We start from the raw sequence: 16,053 nt of genomic DNA on the forward strand, positions 1-16,053 counted from the left end.
TTGATAGAGTTAGTGGTGCAACTATTTTCACAAAGCTGGACTTGAGGGGTGCCTACAATCTCATCCGAATCCGTGAGGGTGACGAGTGGAAGACCGCCTTTAACACCCGTGACGGACATTCTGAGTACCTCGTCATGCCCTTCGGATTGAGCAACGCTCCAGCAGTCTTCCAGCACTTCGTGAATGAGATTTTCAGGGACATCTTGTACCGCCATGTCGTGGTTTATCTAGACGACATCCTCATCTTTGCTAATAATCTCGAAGATCATCGTTTCTGGGTAAAAGAGGTTCTTTCCCGTCTCCGTGTCAATCACCTCTATTGTAAATTGGAGAAGTGTGTGTTTGAAGTTAAAACCATTCCGTTTCTAGGTTACATTGTGTCCGGTTCCGGACTAGAGATGGATCCTGAGAAACTCCAAGCAATCCAGAATTGGCCTATACCCTTAAGCCTCAAAGGGGTCCAGAGGTTCTTAGGGTTCGCCAATTATTATAGAAAATTTATACAAGACTTTTCCACCATTGTGGCGCCTATCACTGCATTAACCAAGAAAGGTGCTAATCCGTCCAAGTGGTCCGGGAGAAGAAACTGCAAGGATGTAGATGTCCATCTTTGGCCCTCTGGGATAACACTGCTCCTACTCCAACGGAGGAGGCATCTACCTCTAAGATAAAAGGAGAGTCGGTGTCGGGCTGTTTCAGAACTGGTGCAGAGATGAACCGTTGCTTCAGAAGGTGAAAGGCCTGTGTAGCTTCCTCGGACCATTGGTCAAACCGAGAGGGTGAATCAGGACTTGGAGGCCTTCCTCCGTATATATGTGTCTTCCTCTCAAGATGACTGGGTTCAACTCCTTCCTTGGGCCGAGTTCAGCCACAACAATCAATACCATTCCTCATCTTCTTCTACACCATTCTTCATTAATTATGGATTCCACCCTACAGTCCAAGAATTCCAACCGCTTCCCGCAACTTCTGTTCCAGCAGTGGATGTCACCTTGCGTCAGTTTTCAAATAACTGGAGGAACGTCCGCGCAGCCCTGCTTAAAGCCTCATTCAGGTATAAGAAGTTTGCCGATAGGAAGCGTAGAGCGGTTCCTGCTCTCAAGGTGGGTGATCGTGTGTGGCTGTCCACGAAGAATTTGAGGTTGAGAGTTCCCAGCATGAAATTTGCACCTCGCTACATCGGACCCTTCAAGATTGAACAAGTCATCAATCCTGTTGCCTACAGGTTACAGTTACCATCCTTCTTGAAAATACCCAGGACATTTCATGTTTCTTTGTTGAAACCGCTGATCCTGAATCGGTTTCATTCCGCACTTCCTCCAGCTCCCAAAGTTCAGACTCAACGGGGAGTCGAGTACGAGGTGGCCAAGATTTTGGACTCACGTTTCCGTTACGGTCAGTTACAATACCTCATTAACTGGAAGGGCTATGGTCCTGAAGAACGCTCTTGGACCAATGCCTCAGACGTCCATGCTCCTGCCTTGGTCCGAAATTTCCACGCAAAGTTTCCTTTAAAGCCTAAGAAGTGTCCTGGGGCCACTCCTAAAGGGGGGGGGTGCTGTCACGATCCGGGTATCTGGACGCCATTACTTACCCTTCAGATGCCTCCTAAGGCTGGCTCAGCGTTCCAGGACCGGATCCCGCTGTTCCTGAGTTTCCACATGCAGAATGTCAGAGTGGTGATTTCATCAGACGCGGCCTCCGCTGTGCCCGCATGGTTAAATGTGCGCTTGTCAGTCTGGCGTCTCCTGTCTCCTGTGGCCGGCGTCGCCATTACTGTTTCAATTCTCACATGGATTACAAACCAAACTTTCCTCCAAGTGTCTGCATGGGCGCAGCCATCTTGGATTTTGTCATCTGATCATTTCCACCAATCTGCTGTCTGTATTGTTGATTTGCATAATTGCCTAGCCAACCCCTTCCTTGCTGCAGGTATAAGTAAGCTGTGCCTGAGCAAGGAAGGCGTCAGTGCTTTGGTTGTCTAACCTAGTTCCAGTTTGTCTCTCTCCTGTGGTTGTCTTCCAGGTTCCAGCTCCTGTCTCCAGACTTCTGCTATAGAGACCCGCACCAGCATTCCATCTGCGGTGTAGCCTGACTCTCCGATCCATTCTGGACTCACCTGTTTCCAGTTATCAATCACCTGCTTCCAGCCCAGCTTCCAGCAGTGTACAGCTTCTCTTAAAGGGCCGGTGTCCTTTCTGCAGTTTACCACTCTCCACCGGTATTATTATTTCACCGCTCTCAAACTCCAAACTTCATTATCAATCACCTGCTTCCAGCCCAGCTTCCAGCAGTGTACAGCTTCTCTTAAAGGGCCGGTGTTCTTTCTGCAGTTTACCACTCTCCACCGGTATTATTATTTCACCGCTCTCAAACTCCAAACTTCATTATCAATCACCTGCTTCCAGCCCAGCTTCCAGCAGTGTACAGCTTCTCTTAAAGGGCCGGTGTCCTTTCTGCAGTTTACCACTCTCCACCGGTATTATTATTTCACCGCTCTCAAACTCCAAACTTCATTATTATTTCATCGCTCTCAAGTTCGTTTATTATTTAACTGGTTCCAGCCAGTATCCACTCCGTACCAACAACAGTCTGGTTCCAGCCAGTATCCACAGCAGCCGTTTTATCTTCAGCAGCCCAGCCTTTCCTGGAACACCAGCTGGTACGATCCTGGGTTCTCTCCATTGCTACAGTCAGGCCTGGTAAGGACTTTCCAACTAGAAGATTATAAGAACTGTCTCACACTACCAGTGCCTGTGGCTCTTGCCACCCTGTAGTACCCAGGAATTGTATTTATCCTCTGTTGACTTTTATGTTTCCTTTACTGCTGCTGTGTTACGGAGTTTGTCATAATAAACATCATTGACTTTTATCCTGGTTGTCGTGGTCACGCCTTCGGGCAGTTATTCTACATGTTACTTACATGTCTAGGGGTCTGATACAACCTCCCAGGTTCCGTTACATCTCAGCCCCTACAACTGAGGCTGCCTCCCGTCAGCTCAGGCCCTCAGTTGTGACACTTCCTTCCTAGCCTTTATCAGCGTAGGGATAACCTCAACCGGAATGCCTTTTTCTGCTAGGATCCGGCGTTCAACCGCCATGCCGTCAAATGCAGCTGCGGTAAGTCTTGGAACAGACAGGGTCCCTGTTGCAACAGGTCCTGTCTTAGAGGAAGAGGCCACGGATCTTCTGTGAGCAGTTCCTGCAGATCTAGATACCAGGTCCGTCTTGGCCAATCTGGAACAATGAGGATTGTTCTCACTCCTTTTCTTCTTATTATGCTGAACACCTTTGGTATGAGAGGAAGAGGAGGAAATACATAGACTGACCGGAACACCCACGGTGTTACTACGGCGTCTACCGCTACTGCCTAAGGGTCTCCTGACCTGGCGCAATACCTATGTAGCTTTTTGTTGAGGCGGGGCGCCATCATGTCACAATCTGTGCGAAAACTGATGGATGAAGTCCCCACTCTCCCGAGTGTAGGTCGCGTCTGCTGAGGAAGTCTGCTTCCCAGTTGTCCACTCCCGGAATGAACACTGCTGACAGTGCGCTTACATGATTCTCCGCCCAGCGAAGAATTCTGGTGGCTTCCGCCATTGCCACTCTGCTCCTTGTGCCACCTTGGCGGTTTACATGAGCCACTGCGGTGATGTTGTCTGACTGAATCAGAACTGGTTGGTCGCAAAGTAAGGTCTCCGCTTGACGTAGGGCGTTGTATATGGCCCTTAGCTCCAGGATGTTGATGTGAAGACAAGTCTCTTGACTTGACCAAAGACCCTGGAAATTTCTTCCCTGTGTGACTGCTCCCCAACCTCGGAGGCTTGCGTCCGTGGTCACCAGGATTCAGTCCTGAATGCCGAATCTGCGGCCCTCGAGAAGGTGAGCACTCTGCAGCCACCACAACAGTGACACCCTGGCCCTGGGGAACATGGTGATCAACCGATGCATCTGAAGATGTGACCCGGACCACTTGTCCAGTAGGTCCCATTGGAAAGTCCTCGCATGGAACCTGCCGAAGGGAATGGCCTCGTATGGTTTCAATAGGTTCTTGACCAGAGTCATGAGTTCCTGGGCCATCTCTATCGGGAGATAAACCCTCTTCTGGTCCGTGTCCAGAATCATGCCCAAGAAGGGTAGACGAGTCGTAGGAACCAACTGCGACTTTGGAATATTGAGAATCCAGCCATGTTGCTGTAACACTTTCAGTGAAAGAGATACGCTGTTCAGCAACTGCTATCTTGATCTCGCTTTTATGAGATCGTCCAAGTACGGGATAATTGTGACACCTTGCTTCCGCAGGAGCACCATCATTTCCGCCATTACCTTGGTGAAAATCTTCGGGGCCGTTGAGAGACCAAACGGCAACGTCTGAAATTGGTAATGACAATCCTGTACCGCAAATCTTAGGTACGCCTGATGAGGTGGATAAATGGGGACATGAAGGTACGCATCCTTTATGTCCAGTGATACCATAAAATCCCCCCCTTCCAGGCTTGCGATGACCGCTCTTAGCGATTCCATCTTGAACTTGAACCTTTTCAAGTATAGGTTCAGAGATTTTAAATTCAATATGGGTCTGACCGAACCGTCCGGTTTCGGGACTACAAACATGGTCGAATAATAACCCCTTCCCTGTTGAAGGAGGGGAACCTTGACCACCACCTGCTGAAGATACAATTTTTGTATTGCGTTTAACACTATTTCCCTCTCTTGGGGGGAAGATGGTAGGGTCGATTTGAAATACCGGCGAGGAGGCACCTCTTCGAATTCCAGCTTGTAACCCTGAGACACAATTTCTATTGCCCAAGGATCCACCTGGGAGTGAACCCACATGTGGCTGAAATTCCGAAGACGTGCCCCCACCGGGCCCGACTCCGCCAGTGGAGCCCCAGCGTCATGCGGTGGATTTTGCAGAGGCCGTTGAGGACTTCTGTTCCTGGGAACTAGCTGTGTTGTGCAGCTTCTTTCCTCTGCCCCTACCTCTTGCAAGAAAGGACGCACCTCGGACTTTCTTGTTTCTTTGTGAACGAAAGGACTGCATTTGATAATGCGGTGCTCTCTTAGGCTGTGAGGGAACATAAGGCTAAAAATTTAACTTTCCAGCTGTAGCTGTGGAGACCAGGTCCGAGAGACCTTCCCCGAACAATTCCTCACCCCTGTAAGGTAAAACCTCCATATGCCTTTTTGAGTCGGCATCACCTGTGCATTGCAGAGTCCACAGGACCCTTCTGGCAGAAATCGACATAGCGTTTATTCTAGAACCCAGTAGACTAATGTCTCTTTGAGCATCTCTCATATATAGGACAGCGTCTTTTATATGCCCCAGGGTCAATAATACAGTATCCTTATCTAGGGTATCCAATTCCTCAGATAAGGTATCCATCCATGCCGCTACAGCACTACACACCCAGGCCGACGCAATTGCCGGTCTTAGTAAGGTACCTGAATGTGTATAAATGGACTTCAGGGTAACCTCCTGTTTGCGGTCAGCAGCATCTTTGAGGGTAGCCGTATCCTGGGACGGCAGGGCTACCTTTTTGGATAAGCGTGTTAAAGCTTTATCCACCCTAGGGGAGGATTCCCATCGTAGCCCATCCGTTGGCGGGAAAGGATACGCCATAAGAATCCGTTTGGAAATCTGCATTTTCTTATCTGGAGATTCCCAAGCTTTTTCACAAAACTCATTCAGTTCGTGTGAGGGGGGAAAAGTTACCTCAGGCTTCTTTCCCTTATACATATACACCCTCGTGTCAGGGACAGGGGTTTCCTCTGGGATGTGCAAAACATCCTTTATTGCTATAATCATATATCGAAGGGATTTAGCCAATTTTGGCTGTAACTTTGCATCATCGTAATCGACACTGGAGTCAGAATCCATGTCGGTATCTGTGTCAACAATTTGGGATAGTGGGCGCTTATGAGACCCTGACGGTCAATGCGACAGAGGGTCAGGCACGGGTTGAGACCCTGACTGTCCCAATGCATTAGCCTTGTCAAATCTTTTATGCAAGGAATTAATATTATCATTTAAAACCTTCCACATATCCATCCAATCAGGTGTCGGCGCCGTCGGCGGAGACACCACATTCATTTGCTCTCGCTCCTCTCCCACATAGCCTTCCTCATCAGACATGTCGACACAAGCGTACCGACACACCACACACACACAGGGAATGTCCTTTCTGAAGACAGTTCCCCCACAAGGCCCTTTGGAGAGACAGAGAGAGAGAGTATGCCAGCACACACCCCAGCGCTATAATATCCCAGGAATAACACAGTAACTTAATGTTAACCCAGTAGCTGCTGTATGTATAGTTTTTGCGCCTAATTATGTGCCCCCCCTCTCTTTTCAACCCTCTTCTACCGTGTATCAGCAGGGGAGAGTCCGAGGAGCTTCCTCTCAGCGGAGCTGTGGAGAAAAAATGGCGCTGGTGAGTGCTGAGGGAGAAGCCCCGCCCCCTTGACGGCGGGCTTCTGTCCCGCTTATACAGTAATTTTGGCGGGGGCTCATACATATATACAGTGCCCAGCTGTATATATGTGTACTTTTGCCAACATGAGGTCCCAAATGCTGCCCAGGGCGCCCCCCCTGCGCCCTGCACTCTACAGTGACCGGAGTATGTGAGGTGTGTGGAGCAATGGCGCACAGCCGCAGTGCTGTGCGTTACCTCTAGTGAAGATCATGAAGTCTTCTGCCGCCTGTGAAGTCTTCTTTTCTTCTCATACTCACCCGGCTTCTATCTTCCGGCTCTGCGAGGGGGACGGAGGCGCGGCTCTGGAACGGACGGCGAGGGTGAGATCCTGCGTACCAATCCCTCTGGAGCTAATGGTGTCCAGTAGCCTAAGAAGCAGGACCTAGCTTCAGAGAGTAGGGCTGCTTCTCTCCCCTCAGTCCCTCGATGCAGGGAGTCTGTTGCCAGCAGAGCTCCCTGAAAATAAAAAACCTAACAAAATACTTTCTATCAGTAAACTCAGGAGAGCTCACTGAAAAGCACCCAGCTCCTCTGGGCACAGTATCAAACTGAGGTCTGGAGGAGGGGCATAGAGGGAGGAGCCAGTGCACACCAGGAACTAAATTCTTTCTTAAAGTGCCCATGTCTCCTGCGGAGCCCGTCTATCCCCATGGTCCTTACGGAGTCCCCAGCATCCTCTAGGACGTTAGAGAAAATAAATCACAAGAAAAATCAGGAATACAGTGTCTTGATGTGGATCCATTTCGGTATGGAAAAAAAAGGAGGGGAGAGAATTTTTTTTTTAGGGGGGGGGGGGGTGTTTGGAGAGAATTTTTTTTAAGACAACCGTCCTTGATTTTTCTTTTCAGCACACTCAGGTGCAGTTTCGACAGTCCTGCCTTTCAGCTTTCCCGGAACAGATTCTCTAGTGATATCAGGTTTTCTTCACCTTTCTCCTTCTCACGGGTGTTCTCCGGGTTAGCGACCTTCTTGCAGTGGGACGAGTGGACCCAAGTCTCTCTCTCGGCAACCTTCAGTGCTGTCGTGCTGGTCAACAAAATTTGATACGGTCCTTCCCACCTGTCTATTAGGCAACCTGAGCTTAGAAAATTTAGAATCATCACATAGTCCCCAGGTTCAATTTCATGACAGTTACTGTTTGGTGGGTCAGGAATCGCCAGTTTCAGATTCCTTTGCTGGTTTCTCAGTTGCTGGCTCATCCTAACCAAATATTGGACAGTCATTTCATTATTGCCTTTCAGATCATCCTGGGGGTCTATCATTACATGAGGCTGTCGTCCTAAAAGAATTTTGAAGGGTGATAGATGAAGCGGTGACCTGGGAGTGGTTCTGATGCTGTACAACACTAGTGGCAGTGCTTCTGGCCACAACAGTCCAGTTTCAGCCATTATTTTGCTCAGCTTGTTCTTAATAGTGCTATTCATTCTCTCCACCTTTGCACTGGCCTGTGGCCGGTAGGGAGTATGTAGCTTACTATTAATGCCCATAAATTTGCAGATGACTTGAAAGACTTCACCTGTAAAATGGGTACCCCTATCACTTTCAATAATCCTAGGGATACCATATCTACACACAAATTCTTGCACAATTTTCTTAGCGGTGAATACAGAAGTATTTGTGGCGGCAGGGTATGCCTGTACCCAGTTCGAGAAGACATCAGTGCATACCAAAACATATTTCAAGTTCCTACAGGGTGGTAGCTGTATGAAGTCAATTTGTATTACCTGGAAAGGTCCATCTGTAGGAGGGATATGGGATGGCTCTGTCGGTATCGTCTTGTTCTTCCTCAAGCAAGACATGTCATTACTTTCCTGCTCGCCTGAGAAGAGAACCCTGGTGCACTCCAGTAGGCTCTTACCAATTTGCACATACCTTCCTTGCCCAGATGAGTCAGACCATGTGCCGCCTCAGCTAGGCTTGGGAGATATGCCCTGGGGGCCACTGGCTTACCTTGTCCATCTCTCCAAAGTCCTGAGGACTCCTGACCATTATCCCTTCGCCTTCCAGACCGCCTTCTCCTGTAGGGAACACAAATCTTGCATTTCAATTAACTGTTGCATGTTTACCGTGTTGAATGTCATCAGTTGTGTGGTGTTAATTTGTGTGGTGGTGCTTGCTGCTGCTTTAGCAGCTTCGTCCGCTCGGCTGTTACCAAGTGAAATGGGGTCTTGGTTGTAGGTGCGTGCTTTACACTTGATAACAGTCACTCTGTCAGGTTCCTGTATGGCTGTCAGAAGCCTTTTGATGTGTAACGCAGTGCTACCAGCTCAGCGACTTGTGCTTAGTGAGGTGGACCAAGGGGTTCAGCTTCTATGATACCTTCGTCATCTACAACTGCGTATCCGGTGCACAGGTCTCCCGAGTCCATCTGTCTGTGACAACTACCGTCAGTGTAAAAGGTAAGATCTACATCTTCCAGTTGTTGTCACTAATGTCAGGTCTCGCAGTGAAAGTCTGGTTCAAGTATTCCATACAATCATGCGTATCTGTGTCTATACTAAATCCTCCTTCACCATCATTCTCATCCTCCACCCTTTGTGCATGACAAGGCACACTCGGCAAATAAGTTGCAGGATTTAGTGTGCTACACCTTTTTAAGGTAATGTTTACAGGGGCCATCAGTGATCGTTCCCACTTCGTAAACCGAGCGGATGAGACATGTCTGATTTGGGCGGAGTTTAGCAAGGCTGATACTGCATAGGGTGTATGGATTGTCAGGTCATGTCCTAACACTACGTCTTCACTTTTAATACCAACAAAGCTATGGCTGCAACACTTCGTAGGCAAGTGGGGAGAGACCGCGCTACAGTGTCCAGCTGTGCACTGTAGTAGGCTACCAGTCTGCTGGCATCACCATGTTTCTGGGTTAGGACTCCTGCCGCGCACCCAGCACTTTCGGTACCGTATAACTCAAAAGGTTTCTCATAATCTGGCATCCCAATGCTTGTGCTTGTGACAAGCACTCTTTTAGTCTCTCAAACGCGAGTTCGGACTCCTCAGTATGAGAGGCCCGTTCTGGTTTGCTCAAAGAGACCATTTCTTGCAGTGGTAGTGCCAGAATAGAGAACCCCGGAATCCAGTTCCGACAATACCCACACATTCCTAGAAAAGTGCAAATTTGTTGCTGGGTTTGCGGCAGAGTCATGTCACGGATGGCCTGTATCCTGTCTGTAGTGAGGTGCCTTAGTCCTTGTGTCAAGCAGTGTCCCAAGTATTTAACCTTTGTCCGGCACAACTGTAACTTATCTTTAGAAACCTTGTGTCCTGTCTGGGAGAGATGAAACAGAAGCTGTTTAGTATCTGCCAGGGACGACTCAAATGTATCAGAGCATAACAACAAGTCATCAACATATTGTATCAGCACCGACCCACTCTCAGGTTGAAAAGATTGCAAACAGTCATGTAGGGCTTGGGAGAAAATACTTGGGCTGTCAATGAAACCTTGGGGGAGACGGGTCCAGGTGTACTGTACTCCCCTGTAGGTAAAAGCGAAAAGGTACTGACTATCGGGGTGAAGAGGGACAGAAAAGAAAGCAGAGCAGAGGTCAATCACAGTGAAGTACTTAGAGGTGGAGGGAATCTGCATGAGGATGACAGCTGTATTGGGCACTACGGGGAATTGGCTCTCGACTATTTTGTTTATCCCCTTATATCCTGCACTATCCTGTAACCCCTCCCACCACTTTTTTTCACAGGGAAGATGGGACTATTGGCTGTGCTGGATGTCCTGATTAGGATGCTCTGCTGTAGCAGCCGTTCTATGACATGTGTCTAGAACGGTAGAGTGCATCATTAGCCTTTGAGGTGTGTCTAACATATCTTGTACTTCCTGTGCATGGTTCTCAGGGATATCTAAAAACACACCCTCAGGGGTACAATATATGACACACCGCATTTTAGATAACAAATCTCTGCCAAGTAGATTAGTCGGAGCTGATGTAGCCAACAAGAAAGAATGTTTGATATGCAAGGGCCCTATCGTAACCTCTGCAGGTCTAGTCAAAGGATACTGTTGCACTTTTCCCATTACTCCCATTGCCGAAACAGTTTTCTCCGTGGTCATTACTCCTGTTGGTGTGGTTAGTACAGATCTGGCCGCCCCTGTATCTACAAGAAAAGGTTGTGTGGTATCAGCTACCTTGACCATGACTTCAGGTTCGTCTCTGAGGCTACTGGTCAACCTCACTGGCTGTAAGATACAGGTGTGACTCCCTTCCTATTGTCTGTATTGTTGGTTTCCCCGGAGGGTGTTGGCAGGTATCATATGTGAGGGACTTAGCTGGGATGAATTGGAGGCCTGCCCATCCCTCCTTGGGGGTAATCTATGTGTCTCCCCTCTATGTGGCTCAAAATCCCTTCTATATGTCCCTTGGTCCCGTCTATGTGTTGGGTAGTTCTGTATACGTGGCTCGTATCTAGGGGCTTGTGGTCTGTTCAGTCTACAGTCCCTGGAATAATGTCCCTCTCTCCCACATGTGTAACATCTACTTACCCTCATTCTTGGTTCTTCAAACACCTGGTGGGTAGGTTGTGGGGGTTGGACTTCCAGAGCCTGTATACTTACCTTCATCAACCTTTCCCCCTGCTGTTCTTTGTGTTTGAGGATATTTTTGTCATGCTCGATGGCAGACACTCTTAGTGCTTACCCGGACTTTCAGTGCCTCTTTGAGTCCATCCATTAACACAGAGACAGCAACCTCCCTGTGGTGCGCATCATTCTTTAAATCTTCTATCCCAGTATATTTAGCCATATCTTGTAAGGCTCTATGAATATATTCGGGTGCCAATTCACTTTCTTTCTGTTTGATAGTGAAAATTTTACAATTGTGGGGAAATACAATCCTAGTTGTATGTTAATTTGTCTTACGTTTTCCTGATTGTATTCATCATTTAGAGGAACGTCTGCCTCTATCTTACAATCTGCGATAAATTTCTGGGTGTCAATATTGGGGGGGTAGGCAAGCTCTTAACACTGTCCGCCATTTTGTTGGTAGGTTCGTGGGCATTACCCAGATCCTTAATAAATTTCTGGCATCCGGCTATATCTTTCCTGGGATCGGGGAATTCTGAAATGATTGACCGCAGTTCCGACCTGGACCACGGGCAATACATTGCAACATTCCTGATGGAAGTTACTCCCTGATTATCAGTTCTTCCATTGGTAACTGCTATTACCCGGACAGGATTTAACCCAACCACTTCACCTTTGTTTGCCTCAGTGCGGGAAGCTACTGTTTCTGCATAATGAACAGTCCCATACTTACCGGTGGATATGATCTCACCCGTCCCTCCAGTGGAAGACACCGCCACTGCTCTTACTGGTTGGGCCGTGCCCACCTGACTTTCCTGCATGGTGGCTGCCTGGGAGAGAGCTGAGATCAGGCTGGGCTCGTCGTCCTCCTCCAAACTACAACCTTTGGAAGGACTTAAGACAGGGTACAATTTGCATGGGTTAGGGTTAATACAATTTGCAAGTGTTTCTCTGTCATTCCCTGGTATGCTATTGGTTGTAGCAGCCTTTTCTCCATCGACATATGGTGGTGGTGGTGCACTCGCATTCACATTCCTGATTGGTTTGGAACTTGCTACACGAGCAAGCTCCCTTTGCATTTCTCCCTCTTGTTGCCATATGTTCAAACAGTCATTATGCCTGATTCTTGGATTTTCTTGGATTTTATCAGACATATCCTATTTCTAACATTTTGCAGCACCTCTGGTTCAAAACTACCAACCCTAGGAAATGATGCCCTGTCTTCAACAGTCATACGTATCCATGCATCACAAAAAGCCTCCGTGTAGGGACCGTACTTCCTACTCATAATAAACCTCTTGGTTTCTGCTCCTCAGCCTGAACCCTAGCTCCAGAACGCCTCTCGCATGCCCATTTGGCTCCCATTGTTGGCTTTTTCACAACACACCAAAATGGCTCACACAAGACGACGGTGAAAAGTCCCTTACAGAGCACTTTTCACCCGCTCCTGCCTCCGCTGGCCAGTACCACGGTCCACTCCAATAGTGACCCCCGCGTACCCAGACTAGGCCCCTACCAGACCCCTCAGCACTGGAAGTATTGAGGTATTAACAGCAATAAATTAATACAACACCTTTTTCAGTGGAGGTTACAGGCCTGATCCTTTTTGGGTTTCTATCCACTGGAATTTTGTTGGGTGAAAAACAACTTATCGATCACCCTGTCCAGTGAATGTCCACCAGGAAGATTTCCTGAGAGAGAATCAGCGAAAAAGATTGTGATAGATTGATTTAAGGTTTTGTTGTTACGCTCCGGCTGTGGAGCGCAGCTTGTGAATTCGACTCCCGCGATCGTAGGGGATATAGATAACAAGTATCTATAAGCCGTGCAATTGGACCGCGCGTCTGTGTGTGTGATACGCGACGCAACATGATACCATTTGCGTAATCTCATGCAATTGCATTATCATACGTGTTGTGTAAAGCATACGCAGACGTGATTTGTGTAAAGTAAAGGAATATTACGCTCCTTCGCACGTTTTTCCTGTAAAAATAAACACACAAACTACGTGCCTCAATACCAATAAAAACGTAAGGTAGCCAACCTTCACGCCACCGAGCCTCTGCTAACTCAGTGCCTCACCGACGAGATCCCGCTTTGTCCTGGTTCAATCCACTCACACTTGCTTTCAACACCCCCACACTGTTAGGTTTTCTGTACAGAAAAAAATCACTCCCTTTGGTCGGTAACTTGTTCCAGAGGTACTACACTTATAATAATATTTTCAGTAATCTGTCTAAAATCGGATAAATACTTGTTAATGTTCAACTATAATCCTTTTATCCCACCTTTAATACTGACTTCTATTATGCAGCTAACTTCCGCTGCGTAAGTACGCACTCACGTTTCTCTAGTGCCACATGCATAACTGTGCGTCGCTATATACACATCCACGTACTATTGTACTTTGCCACGTGTATACCTGCGTACGCAAGTGTGTATCGCTGCGTACCACTGCACGCAGCTTGCCACACTGTTTTACCTAACTCTAACAATACAATAATAACAATAAAACACTATTTGTACTGTATTGTTGTAGTTAGATAAATTCTTCCATGTTCCCTTTGAGCACCGGAAGTCCCCTGCCGGAAAGCTTTCTGCTTCGTGCTACCCAAACCTTTAGGCAGGAACGGAGCTTCACTTATGAAATACAAACTTCTATTATGCGATTAATACACAATACACTTTTTCCCTACACACCCTGAAAGTCACCGATGTGGCTAACTTCCGTTGAGTGCTGCCCAAACCTTTTGGGCCGGGACCAAGTTTGGTATGTGCTTTTTTCAAATACCCACTAAAATACCATAAATATATAACAAATGACTTATCCGATTTTATGCAGATCTAAAAATGACTATTACAACCTATGGCAACAATATGAGAGTATATGCAAAGTATCTGTACGCTTGTGCGCGTTTTTGCGCCAAAAATAACACACAATAAAAATGTCCTTGCTGTCCCGCGGTTCGCACCAGCACCTCTGAGACTACACAGGACAGATGTGGTTTAAAAACATTAGGTAGTTTTAACACAAAACAAGATTGTTTTACTTTAAACGCGTCCTCCACCCTTTGTTGTTAGACCAAAGTCTGTTAGGCCCTGCAAGTCCGCGAGTGTGAGATGATAAGGACGAGCTCCCAACTGTTAAGTTCAAATTATTTATAAGGAAAACGCAATACCAAATTACACTGTGGCTCGGGCCACTGCGGCCGCTAATACGTAAACAGTAAACCTTTACGATGTGTATGCACGTTGCGTATACATGCCGACACGCAATGCGCACAAAGCAGCGACACGTGTGGCTGAATACACCTTAGCCCCAACCAAGAATGGAATGCGACACCAGTAGTTATATGTTATGTTGTGGTCCAACGCATCAACAATATATTTACTCAAAAAGATACAATTAAAGATACAACAGTAATACAGGGAAGAGCTACAACCAATAGTACATAAGTTTGTTCGCTAGCGCCCCCGGATCCGGGCCTCAGTCAGTCTTAGCAAGATGACCTCCAGAGAATAGACTGAGCCTGGCCAGGAGGCCTTTCTTTTATACAACAGGTCCAAAGTACAATACAAAAGGAAATGTAAGCTCTTCTTCCATAGGTCAAGGGGCAGGTCATTTACAGTACATAAGGGGTCATAGGTTGGTTTGAATAATGGGCGATGCTTGGTCCAGGTGTGCTTGCAGGTTTCCACCACCGGGTTCCCGCCGAATATCATGAGTACAGAATTTACAGTATTTGCAAATATTACAATTCTGCGCATATATATGCGCAGAAGCATGCAATTAACTGCATGTAGCAACCGGTACATAGGTCTCGAAATACTGCACATCTGGATACCAAATACTAAGTCCTAACCTGGTTCTGTCCTCTCACATCCTGCAAAGCTGGATATCTCTATTGTTCTGCCCTTTGAGTAAATGCAACTTGCTGGCAATGTGTGTGGAGACTATGGGGGTCATTCCGAGTTGTTCGCTCGCTAGCAGATTTTAGCATCATTGCACATGCTAGGCCGCCGCCCTCTGGGAGTGTATCTTAGCTTAGCAGAATTGCCAACAGAAGATTAGCAGAATTGCGATTAGAAAATTCTTAGCAGTTTCTGAGTAGCTCGAGACATTCTCCTACACTGCGATCAGCTCAGCCTGTTTCGTTCCTGGTTTGACGTCACAAACACGCCCTGCGTTCGGCCAGCCATTCCCCCGTTTCTCCAGACACTCCCGCGTTTTTTCCTGGCACGTCTGCATTTTTCCGCACACTCCCAGAAAACGGTCAGTTTCCGCCCAGAAACACCAACTTCCTGTCAATCACACTACGATCACTTCAATGATGGAAAGTCTTCGTTCGGACGTGAGTAAATCTACTAAGTATTGTGCTAAAATACTTAGCGCATGCACACTGCGTACCATGCGCATTTTCGCCTTAATCGCTCCGTTGCAAAAATCGGCAACGAGCGAACAACTCCGAATGACCCCCTATGTGTAAATTGTGTACTATATGAATCGAATGTTAAATGTCTTTGCAGCTTTTCTGTGCGTATGCGTATGCAACTATATATACTCATACCATGCGCCAATACGCAGGTCTCGTGAACCAGTGTACGTGGCGTGCGTGTATGCGTACGCACGGCAAAAACGCGCATGCACAGAGGCCACTCTGTGTGGTGTTTGCATGTGCAGTGTGTGTGTAATATTTTCGACTTCGACAGCTAATATAGCAGCTCTCTGCAATATGGTCTTCTGATAGCATTTATGCCATAAAACAGCAGATGGATCCATTGTGCTATTTTGTTTCATCTTCTAACCACAATGTGTGCATAACATGACAGCAATGCGTCTTTGCCTTTCTTGGATCATCATCTTCCTTTCTCTCCTCAACAGTGAGGGAAATTTGCCTCTATTACAGATTTTTACCCCTTTCACATTGCACAAATAACCCGGTATCGACCAGGTATATTGCCAGGTCGACAAGGGTTACTGTGCACTGTGAAAAGGCCCATGGAGAATTCCCGGGTCGTCTGATTCAACCCGGGTTATAAGAAGGG

At 47.3% G+C, this 16,053-nt stretch overlaps 1 protein-coding gene across 3 annotated transcripts in view; it reads right to left on the reverse strand.

The window, feature by feature from the left end:
* The window catches only part of ZNF277 (zinc finger protein 277), a 302,550-nt gene that overhangs the window by 12,434 nt on the left and 274,063 nt on the right, over window positions 1–16,053 (reverse strand). The gene's annotated exons all lie outside the window — the stretch shown is intronic.

The sequence above is a fragment of the Pseudophryne corroboree genome, chromosome 6 (assembly GCF_028390025.1).
Source record: "Pseudophryne corroboree isolate aPseCor3 chromosome 6, aPseCor3.hap2, whole genome shotgun sequence".
NCBI classification, from domain to species: Eukaryota; Metazoa; Chordata; class Amphibia; order Anura; family Myobatrachidae; genus Pseudophryne; species Pseudophryne corroboree.